This window comes from Erinaceus europaeus, chromosome 3 (genome assembly GCF_950295315.1).
Source record: "Erinaceus europaeus chromosome 3, mEriEur2.1, whole genome shotgun sequence".
In the NCBI taxonomy this organism is placed as follows: domain Eukaryota; kingdom Metazoa; phylum Chordata; class Mammalia; order Eulipotyphla; family Erinaceidae; genus Erinaceus; species Erinaceus europaeus.
The window spans coordinates 102268905-102281331 of NC_080164.1; the positions used below are offsets into that span (position 1 = coordinate 102268905).

Consider the following 12427-nt stretch of genomic DNA (forward strand, 5'->3'; position numbering starts at 1 on the left):
TAAGTGCCAACTGTTACAGGTATAGACCTCAAAAATAGGTATGATCTCAAAGTATCTGGCGAGTCTTTGTTCTTTCCTTTCTCTTCATAATCAGCCACAAGAAATTGTGGCAGAATAGCATGTATTGCTCACATACTAGGGACATTAAACATCCATTCTGTTATGTCTCCTTATACAATGTGTGGAGATTTCTGATCAAAGCATCTGTTATTTGATGTGACGTATGTGAATCACATTATTTTTTCATAGTGATGGAAATCCTAAGCTTTAGACTGTGGACTCATCACTGACCCCCTCATTATTTTTTAAGTCACTCTGTATTACTATTAAATATTAAATGAGATAGTGCTCTTAAAGCTGGGTAATGGGCACATGGTAGGTCCTTAATAAATCTTGTTTTATTATTATTCTTACTGTGTGGGTCAACTTTTTAATTTTTAAAAATTTTCTTTTAATTTTTAAAATTTAAAAAATTTCCACTATTCCAAGCTTTGGGGCCATGATTGCTCAACAATTTGTTTGGCTTTGTGTGTTAACTCTCTTTTCAGTCACCAGGTTCCAGGTGTCATCAGGGTGCCAGCCAGGCTTCCCTTGATTGAAGACCCCACCAATGTGTCCTGGAGCTCAGCTTCCCCAGAGACCCACCCTACTAGGGAAAGAGAGAGGCAGACTGGGAGTATGGACCGACCAGTCAACATCCATGTTCAGCGGAGAAGCAATTACAGAAACCAGACCTTCCACCTTCTGCAACCCACAAAGACCCTGGGTCCATGCTCCCAGAGGGATAGAGAATGGGAAAGCTATCAGGGGAGGGGATGAGATATGGAGATTGGGTGGTGGGAATTGTGTGGAGTTGTACCCCTCCTATGGTTTTGTTAATTTATCCTTTCTTAAATAAAAATAAATAAATAAATAAATAAATAAATTTCTTTATTGGGAGATTAATGGTTTACACTTGAAATAAAATACAAAAGTTTGTACATTCACAACATTTCTCAGTTTTCCACAGAATAATTCAACCTCCACTAGGTCCTCCTCTGCCATCAATGTTCCAGGACCTGAGCCCTGCCCCTCACCCCAGAGTCTTTTACATTGGTGTAACACCAACTCCAGTTTTGTGTTTTCCCTTCTGTTTTTATTTTTGAACTTCTGTCTATGAGTGAGATCATCCCATATTCATTCTTTTCTTTCTGACTTGGCTCGTCTTTCCTTTTTTTAATATGGAATGCTTCACAAATTGGTATGTTATCCTTGTGGACAGGCCATGCTAATCTTCTCTGTATCATTCTTGGGTCATCTTTTCTAAAGTAACTGATTTTAGTCAAAAACAAGAGTGTTTAAAATTTTTGCTTTCAAGCCCAGTTTCCAATACATTACCACCATTTTATCCCCTTTCTAACCTTTTCCTTATTGAAGCTATCATCCACATCTTACCTTCATCACAATACATGAATATTACAGGTTGGTTTTGTTTTTTTTTTTGATGTTATCAACAAGGATTTGCCAGTCCCATTTTTAGAAATATAGAAAATGGCAGAGAGAGAAAGTCACTATAGTACTGAAGCTTCCTCCATTGCAGAGAACAGTTGCATTCTCCAGGTAGGCCCTGAGCATTATATTCCTGTAGAATTACACACCAGAAAAGAACACTAAAAGATCCATGACTTTTTAGAATCACTGATTTTTACATAGAAGAAAGGGGAAGGGATAAAGCTTCAATGAAGGGAACCTGGGAGTTTTGGTCTGATAAACTACATAAGGCTTGGTAGGGGATGTGAGAAGTCAAACACTAAAAAGTCAGAACTACTGTAGTAGGAAATGGGGGGGCGGAGTCTAAGCTGAGAAATCGATGTATCTAATGATATAATTTAAAAAAATAAAAGTCGGAGGTCAGGAGGTAGTGGGGTGGGTTAAGAGCACATGGCACTAAGCACAAAGACCAGCTTAAGGATCCCAGTTGGAGCCCTGTGCTCCCCACCTGCAGGGGAGTCTCTTCACAAGAGGAGAAGCAGGTGTCTTTCTCCCCCTCTCTTTCTTCCCCTCCTCTCTCCATTTCTCTCTGTTCTATCCAACAACAACAACAATAAACACAACAAAGATAAAACAAGGGAAACAAAAAAGAAAAAAATAAATAAGTCATCAGGAAGGTTCATAAAGATAGCTCCCTGTGTAGGATGTGTGCCTGTTTATGTGTACATCCCAGGTCTGAGTCCTGCTATCACATGACAGGTGCAGTGATATCTCTCTCTGAACCAGAAGCAGTCAAATCAAGCCCAAGCACAACATGAGAGCTACTATGGCACCTGTGGAAGGTCCTACACAGTGGAGTCTCTGAGTTTTTGAAAAGTAAGTTTGTGCAATGAAACTGAGCATGCAGGTGTTGCTGACTCAAATAAATGGAAGTGAGATACTTCCACTTGTTCCATGCAAATTCTAGAGTTGATTTTTCTACTGTTTAAATCAATCTGGAGTTTTGTGGGAATTATATTAGATGTGTATAGTGTTTTAGATAATGTTATCATTTTAAAAAGATTCTTGCTATCTGTGAACATAGGATAAATTTCCATGTCTTTGAGCTCTCTAAATATTCAAACTAGTTTATAGAAATATAGTTCAATGTATATATCTTTTATCTTTTTTAAAATTTACTCCCAGGTATTTCATCCTTTTTGATGAGACTGTGAGTAGATTACCTATTTCTCTAATACATTGCCTATGTGTAGAAATAAAACTATTTTTTCCTATATTGATTCTGTATCCTACTAGTGTATTCATTTGCTGTTTTCAGGTTATATTTTTGTTGAAGTCACCATGTATTGCCATGCATTCTGCAAATAGCAATAGTTGTAATTCTTCATTTCCAATGTCATTGATAGTTTTTATTATACTTACATATGTTACTTTTCCTAAGTTATTGAGATTTCTTTAAAATTATAAATGGGTATTGAATCTTAACATTTTCTCAGCATCTGTGGATATGATCATTTCTGTTATTGTTGAGACATTCTTGCATTGTTACATTATAGATTCCGTTAAGGTTCTGATGAATTATTCCCTAATATAGCATGAGATTTGCCAAGATTTTGCTATGGATTTTTGCATCTACGTTCTTCAGAGTTCTAGAGCCTTTCATTCTTGCCTGGTTTGAGAACCAATTTTCCCCATAAAATTTATCTGGGAGTGCTCAACTTTCCCATTTTCAGAGAGCATAGAAAAGGATATCCATGTCTTCCTTGTAGGCTTGGTATAATTTATTACTGTTCCCCCCTGTCCTGTTCACTTTTGTTCTTAGGAAGATTTCATTATGTAATGTTTTCACTCCTTAGAATAGTTTTAGAAGGCTGTAAGGTTCTAAAAATGTGCCTACCCCTCTCAGGTTATCCAATTTGTTAGCACATAGAATGTCATACTTGTCTCCTCAGAGACTTTATTATTCTGTATATCTTGTATAATTTTACCTCTATCATTTCTAAATTTACATTTTATTTAAGTGTTTTTTTTCTTAGTAAGACTCACTAAAGATTTATCTTTTTATTTCAAAACACCAGATCTTTTTTTGCTGATAGTTTGTATTTTTCTATTTGTTAATAATCTCTTTTTAGTATTTCTTTCTATTGAATGTTTTTTAATTTTTTATTTAAGACTAGATTATTCACTAAGGTTAATTTTTTTTTATGTTAGCCTGCCAGGAATTTCTTCTTAATACTGCTTTTTAAGAATCACATAGGATCTGATAGCTCTTTTTAATTGGACTACAAATAATATTAATTTTTATTTTTAAAGAAATATCACTTTATTTTTAATAATTTTATTTTAATGAGAGAAAATAGAGACAGACAGAGAGAAACACCAGAGTATTGCTCAGCTCTGTCCTATGGTGATTCTGGGGATTGAACCTGGGAACTCAGAGCCTTAAGCATCAAAGTATTTTATATAAGCATTGTGTTCACCGGCCCAAAATTTTAATTTATTTATTGACCCAATATTTATCTAGATATATAGTCTTAAGTTCCCACAGGCTTGAGATCTTTCCAGTTTTTTATGACTTTTTCATATTTTGAATAAAAGCTTTATTGAGATGTAATTCATATACCATTTAGCTTGGATTTTCAAAATTACAGTTCAATAATTTTATATTATTGTCAAAATTATATAAACTTCACCAATACCTAATTTTAGAACATTTTCATCACTCCAGTTTTTTAAAATAAATCTATTAACAGTAAGTTCTTAATTCCTTATACTAAAGACCTCTGTAATCAGCAATCTAAAAATAAATTTGAAAGGCATTTAGGCTGCTTTCACTCTTTGGCTACTGTGAATAATGCAGCTATGAAGAATGGTATTGCTGGGTCATAAAGTAATTCCATTTTTTCTCTGTTTAAAGACTGTCCATATAGTTTATGACTGTTTTTTAACTTCATACCACTATTGTCAGACAGAATGCATAATAAAATTGCAAACTTCAAATATTCACTGAAGTTTATTGTATATCCTACTATATGATCTATTCCTATTAATGTCCCATATGCATCTGAAAGGGATGAGCATTCATTTGTCTTGAGAAGGAAATTTTGCATATGTCTAGGTGACCTATCTATTGATGTCATTGTGTGTTAAGCTCTCCATTTTTGTGACACATGCACATTATCAGTAACAATTTATAATATAAATTATATGATTTATATTATTATTATTATTATTATTATTATTATTTTGCTGTTTTTGACTCATTGGGTAAAGCAATCTTTATATTACTAGTTTTTATTCTTTTTCACATAAAAATACATTTGAGCCTGGTAATAGAGCACTCAGTTAAGCACACATATGCACAAGGACTCAGGTTCAAGCCCCCATTCCCCACCTGCAGTGGAGATGTTTCACTAGCAATGAAGCAGGTTTTCAGGTGTCTGACTTTCTGTCTCCCTTCCCCTCTCAAGTTCACTGTCCTGTCAAATAAAACAGAAAAAATATGCTTTCAACATTTGTTGCAGTACAGGTGTAGTGTTGAAAAACTTTATTAGCTTTTGCTAAAATGATTGAGAAAGCACTTCTCAATCATATTTAAATGATGATTTCTCAGGGCAGAATATTAAATGGCTTGCTAATAACTTTTATAATTGTGAATGTCATTCTATCCTACCATAATCTGTCTATTCATGAGAAAGCTAATGCTAGATTCATGTGACTCTTGTCTGTTACATATATTTTCTATGTCTTTATTATTTCTCTTTTCTTTTTCTTACCTCTTTTCTACATCTACTATTTCTATATCTTTTTCACATTATTTCTATACCTTTACTATCATTTCCCTTGTCACAATTTAATAAGGATGTATTATTGATATTAATCTTCTAGGTATTAAATAAATGTATTGATTTATAATTGTTATTATAAATATATTTGATATTATCCATATATTATATTTTTAATTTATAATAAAATTAAATGAAACAGTTAATAAAAGTAGGTGTTCTATCCATTTTATGGATTTCTGTGGTTGAGTTTTTACTTAAGATTTCCAATGCTCTTGACATTACTTCTGGATCTCTGATCTCTCCTCTCCATTTTCTGGTAAACACATAACATTTTTAAGTTTTCTAATAAACTTGAATAATCCTTACATGCTTTTTTCATTTTCCCCTCTCTTATTCCATTTCAGTTAGTTGTCAATTTTGCTAATTCTTCCTTCCATGAGGTTGAGCCTATTTACTATGCTTTCAACCATTATGTTTTCAACCCAGTCAATTTTTTCCCTCTTCACTGAATAATACTGCTCCTGCACTGTTCATTGCTTTTCTTCATAATAGTTATTTTAAATTCACTGCAGTTAAAGCCTCCATTCCTATGTCAGAGGGATTGATTACAGATTGCTCTTTCTCTTTCAACCATTTTGGCATTTGCCTTGCCTTTCCAGTAGGAGACACTGTGGTTCTACCTTTGGAGTCCAAGTTTGTCAGGATTTCCTTAAGTTAGCACCCTATGAGGTCTGGATAGACATAAAATAATTTCTCCTTCACTTCCTTGATCAGAACTGCCACTAATCTAAGAGTAAAGCCTATGCCTTCAGTTCTAAATTATTTTATAGCAACATTGGTTTGCTGTCTAAATACTTTCCTGGATTTCAAAGAAATATGGAGAGGAGAACGAACTTGAGGGATTCTGTGTTTGGTAAAAGAGCTCAGCTTTAAGAGCGCATGCAGGTCTGCTCTTTTTCTATGAAGGAGCTCCTTGGAGCCCTAGACTCTCCAAAAGCCTAAAAATCTTGGGTCTCTCCCTTTTTTGGTTCACAATCTGTACTTCTGTATATCATCTTTCATGTCTGAGCTGCAAGGTGTGTTACCAGAGCTGACAGGGAAAGCTTTGCTTAGGGGGTGCATTTTCTTGAATAAGCAAAGTACTTATTCAGCCTGCCACACCAGGCCTGTTAAAGTTACTAGCATTGAGCACCTAGTTTTGAGAATTTTTCTTCCTCTACAGGCATTCACTAGAGTCCTGCCTTAACCCTCAATTTATGGTCCAAGTGGCCCTTCATACTCCAATTTTGCCAAAACCATGGGTTTGTGGTTACCAACCTTTAGCAACATAAGTGTGTGGATTGATCAGGCATCCTCTGGTAACAAAACCAATCTGAGCTGCATGAAATATTTAGTTGGTTATTGAACACACTTTATTTAACTCAGGAGGAAAATTCATTTTGTATATTTGTTCCATGTTTTCTGGACTTTCTTACTTCAATTTTTTTTTATTTTTATTTTATTTATTTATTCCCTTTTGTTGCCCTTGTTGTTTTATTGTTGTAGTTATTGTTGTTGTCGTTGTTGGATAGGACAGAGAGAAACGGAGAGAGGAGGGGACGACAGAGAGGAGGAGAGAAAGATAGACACCTGCAGACCTGCTTCACCGCCTGTGAAGCTACTCCCCTGCAGGTGGGGAGCCGGGGTTCGAACCGGGATCCTTATGCCGGTCCTTGTGCTTTGCGCCATCTGCGCTTAACCCGCTGTGCTACAGCCCGACTCCCTCTTACTTCAATTTTTACCTTATTATTTATTGGAGACCAGGTGGTAGTGCACTCAGTTGAGCACACATATTATTTCATTATTTAATTTTATGTTTATTTTTACCAGAGCACTGCTCAAGTCTGGTAATTGAACTTGGGACCTCAAAGCCTTAGGCATGAGAATCATTTTGCGTAAACATTATGCTATCCCCTCAACCTAAATTCTTACACTATTTTGAGGACTTAATTGAAAACCCTGCTTACTTTAAAGATGGTGCCTCTTTTGGTCTAGGAGAAGCCATAAGCCACAAAAACTGTGGCTACAGAACTTGCTCAGTGGGACATGCACGTGTGGAGCTCTGAGTTCAGTCTCTCATCCTGAAACAGTACTTTGGTCTCTACCTCACTAGGCAAACAGCCAAGTCTATTTTCTATAAAGTGAGCTAAGTTTTTTAACTTTAATTCTGTCCTGAACTATGAGACCTAACACTTGCGATTTTCAGCTTTGATTGTCAAAGAGAAGATTAAGAATAAGACATTCTAGAGATAAAATCCAAGATAGTTAAAACTTCAATTAAAGAGAAGGCATGATAAAAATAAAACAGGAAGAAAAACAAACAAACAAAACATAAGTAACCCATTAAGTCATTTTTGTCACTGCTCAAAGCATCTTTAGGAGTCAATAAAACAAGGACAATTTCTTTAGCAGGAATGTCCAGTCAATGAGTCCTTTGATCTATTGATGTAATGTCCAGTAAATAAGTCCTTTGATCTATCTTACACTAGATCCTAAAACTATCCCCAATAGATAACAATTATTGACTTGATGACTGGACTAAAAATTGACAGTGGCTACAACTACTAGACAGCAATACCTCCTAAAAGTCCTCACCTCCCCCAGTGGCAGACTTTGATGAGACTTAGCTGTATACCCCCTGCTTTAATGAAGAATAATGTATTATAATCATTTCCTTCATCATAATTTTACCTCACATAATTCATAATGATTTCTTAAGCATAATCCAGAAGACTACACAGAATGTTAGACATATGTGTCTATATAGAATAATTCACTATAACACAAAATTTCAGCTCTTTTCAGACAAGGAGTAATGAATACAATTTTTCAAGGGTACATAAGAGGTCATCAATGTAATGCATAATTTAGAACCCGTAATTTTAATTAAATTAGTTTTAAATTTGAGCAGGTGATCCATGGTTTTCTGTAATTGAACTCATTTTTCTACCTATTCTGAAATATCTTGTGAAGTAGACATATATTAACACCATCCACATCTTTCCTTTCTCCTAAAGTATAGCTTCCCTGACTGTCAGATGTGATCCTACTAGCAATTGGACTTAATTTTCAAATAGTTTCTAGGTAAACACAGATGCTTTCTCATCTCTCATTCTTAATGCAAATCAATATGTTATAAACATTCCAGTTCCAAGTTAGTTTCTATTAGGTACTGATTCAGTTGTTTGTAAAAGTTACTATTTTCTTTTTTTATATAACATTTAAAAAAATTTATTACTTTTATTTATTGGATAGTGACAGCCAGAAATTGAGAGGAGGAAAGTGGGTGATAGAGAAGAGAGAGAGAGACATATGTCTCACCTGCAATACTGCTTCACCACTCATAAAGCTTTCTCCTTGCAGGTGAGAACCAGGGACTTGAACTCATGTCTTTGCACATTGCAATATGTGCACCCAACCAGGTGCACTACCACTGAGCCCCAGAAAAAATACTATTTTCACAGTGCTTGTTTGTTAATAGGCTCTAATCTTCAGTTGATGTGTCAGATAGAAACCACCATCCCTTCTCTACATGTGAAGACACTAAAACCGAGAAAGAAATCCTGATCTGGTGGAACTAGGATTGAGTCCTTTATTAAACATGACCACTTCCTAGATTTCTTAGTAAATATACTTCAAAGTTTGCCTATTCTGAACTACTTATTCTGGCTAGCAATACCACATATCTAGAGGTAGACATTGGTCATGGAGTTTTTAAAGTGTCTGAAGCTGTGAGTGATATAACCAAGCAGTAATGTGGTGAATTCCTTAACACACATGGGGGAGTGAAAAAAAAGTCGCACTGGGCAGAGGTAGATAGCATGATGGTTATGCAAAGAGACTCTCATGCTTGAGGCTCTGAAGTCCTAGGTTCAATCCCCTGCACCACCATACACCAGAGCTGAGCAGTGCTCTAGTAAAAAAAAAGTCCCACCAACTTTCAGTCTTACAATATCTCCTACTTACTCATTTTCTTGTAAACTATAAAAGTCCTCTATATGTTTAAAGAAAACATAGTAAAATATAACTTCTCTTTTTACCAGTACATATACACCTTCCTACAAACTAAAACATTATAAAAAAATTAAACTTATAGTAGTCATTTTGTCAGATAGTGGGCACTATGATATGAAAAGAAGAACATTGACAGTTTCTTCAGAACTCAGTAGGTTTTAGTTATTAAAATGACCTAAAAATTCTGACACTTTTTCTTGTTCAACTACTAGCTTATGAGAGACAGAATTCATCAGGGTCCTTATTGTGTAAAGTATGAGACTACTCTCCAAGTAAGCTAGTTAGTTTTAATCTTGGCTATGCTAGTCACTGACATTGAAAATTTTGAGATACTCTAGTGACTGAATCCACTTCAACTGTAAAATGGATTTTAAAGCTAACAGACTCTCATGAATGTATTAATATTCTACTAGTAGATAATATGCTGTTATAAAGTAAACTTAATAATTTAAATAATGGGGGCCAGATGGTGGCACACTTGGTTAAGCACACACATTACAGTGCACAAGGACCCGGTTCAAGACCCTGCTCCCCACCTGCAGGTGAATAGCTTCATAAGTGGTGAAGCAGTGTTGCAGGTGTCTCTCTCTTTCCCTCTCTTGCCCTCTCCTCTCAAATTTTCTGCCTCTATCCAATAAAATATTAAAATAATTTAAATAATTATGTGACTATAAATGATTATGATATATCTGTATTCATGGTGGCTGGCTATAAGAAGTCATTTTAGAATCATTATTTGGACCAGGTAGTGGATTACTCAAATTTTCCATGTGTTAGGCATGAGGGAATGGGTCAAGTCCCTAGTTTCTACCTGCAGGAGTGAAGAAAGACAAAAGATGCTGGGAACTGTTAATCTGGCAGTTAGGCCCAGAAATAATCTTAGTGGAAAAAGAGAAATATATAAGTAATATATTAGCTTTCCTTGGTACTTCAAGCCCAAAGAACTCTGCCTGGGATGGCAGGTTCAACAGATAGTCAGATTAGCATGAGGGTGGCAGAAATCCTAGAATGTCTGACAGTGGATAATGACTTGGAAAAATGTATGTGCTAAGTAAATTATACAATTGTAACCTCAGTTCTCCATTACAGAAACTGTGTCTCTCAAAAAATAGGATACAGGGCTGAGTGATGATGAACCTATTAGAGCATACATGTTACAGTGCACAAGGGCCTGGTTTCAAGCTCACATCCACACTTTTTGGGGTAAGGGAGGAGTGTCACAAGTGGCAAAGCAGTGTTACAGGTGTCCCTCTCAAGAAAGAGAGAGAAAAAAAAATTAAATTAAAAGACAACAAAAAAGATAGACCAGGCATTGACACACGCCATACAATTTATGTGCTAATTGCTCAATGACCCAGGTTCAAGTCCAGGTCCCTAACTACAGAGGGTGATGGGGAAGTTTCATACATGGAGAAGTAGTACTACAGGTGCTTCTCCCTCTCTATCTCCCCTACTCCCTCTCAATTTCACTGTCTTTATCCAATAATATATATAAAGAATACAGGATATAGAGTGCAGCCTCCAGAATAATAAAAGACAATCACAAAAATACAAAGGTAAGCCACTCAGGCATTACTATCAGTCAATTCATTCATGATGCTCTCCTTAGTAATTCAGTTAATATTCTTGTGAAAGTCTACAAGTATATGTTTGACTATCAACAAGAGCATCCTAGTCCTTTACTGGTATAGTCCAAAAAGTTAAGGCAGCTAAAGCTCCATTAGAACTGGGCATATACAACTCTCATATTTACACAATTAGATAATGGATTCTCAATTCTGGTAGGCTCTTACAGTGACCTGTGAAACTGATAAATGTTGACTTATCTTTACTTGGTTAGCATACTTTACTCTTTTCCAGACCCCATGCAAATTAAACCTTCCAACTGATTATTTTTTTAAAAAAATACCTTTTTAACTTTTTTTTCTTTATTTGATGGTATTGGGACATGAACATAATTAGCTGGTGTCAGTCTGATCAGCATACAAGGGACACATGCAAACCCACAAGGGATTATGGGTGTATAGAAAATTATTTAAAGTAGTTTTTGGCAGAAATTGCTCTGTTCCCTTGCCTGCTCTCCTTCTCCCTGGACCAGCCAGGCTGCTTCCCCTGAGGTGGCCTGAACACATGTAGCCAAATGCTGGTAACTGGCTTAAGGACTCATGGCTTCCGCCACCATGACTAACCCATCTTTAACCCTTTGCCTATTTTGCTGCCATTATTTTTATGTACCTAATAACTCACAGTGTAATAAACCTCCCATTTGTCAGAAATCAGGCAAAGCCCAGAATTTTAATTTTTTAAAATTATTATATATAGGACAGAGAAAAAAATGAGAGGGGATGGGAAGATAGAGTCAAGAGACAGACATCTGCAGTAAAAGCTTGTGAAGCTTTCCCCTTGCAGGTGGGGAATGGGGGCTCAAACTCTGGCCCTTTTGCACGGCAGTGTGTGCACTTAACTAGGTGCACCACCACCTGGATCCCAATTTACTGTTTGCTACATAACTTTGTATTCATTATTCAGTAGATGAAGAAACTGAACTTACTTGCTAGCAAGTAAGACAACACCCAGAGATTCAAGTGGAGGACTTCTGCTTTCAGATAAGCTTCATTCAGCATGCACTGCTGTTTCAATTGCTTTGGAATAAAATAAGAAATAAAAGCCATTTAGCAGCTCTCCAGAAAGACCAGAATATGTAGAAGCCTGCCAGGGCTTGGCCTGGTTTGGAACCTCATGGTCTTTTTTTCCTGGAGTGACTGCTTTGAAAGGGAAATGCAACAAAAGCACCAGAGGGTTCTCTTCAGTCTAAAACTGGAAATATTAAAACTTTGGTCCAACTAAACCCCTCTAGAGATGGACAACATATTGTCTGTTCCATTGCAAAAAGGCTGAACCACAAAAGAAACTTTCAGAATCACAGATTAAAGTATAGGGTTTCCTATACTTTATAGGGAAAAAAAAAGATAGGAAATGCATACAGTGAACAGTATACATATATATATATATATATATATATATATATATATATATATATATATCCTTTGAAAGAAAACCTCAAATCTATGAAACTAGAAAATTTCTTGGAAAAAAATAATCATGAACTTCTAACA

At 35.7% G+C, this 12427-nt stretch overlaps 1 protein-coding gene and 1 non-coding gene across 5 annotated transcripts in view; both read right to left on the bottom strand.

The window, feature by feature from the left end:
* The window catches only part of CTNNA2 (catenin alpha 2), a 1425261-nt gene that overhangs the window by 12268 nt on the left and 1400566 nt on the right, over window positions 1-12427 (bottom strand). The gene's annotated exons all lie outside the window — the stretch shown is intronic.
* On the bottom strand, window positions 1215-1321 carry LOC132537879 (U6 spliceosomal RNA). Its single transcript, XR_009549301.1, has one exon. It is a non-coding gene; the product is annotated as a U6 spliceosomal RNA (small nuclear RNA).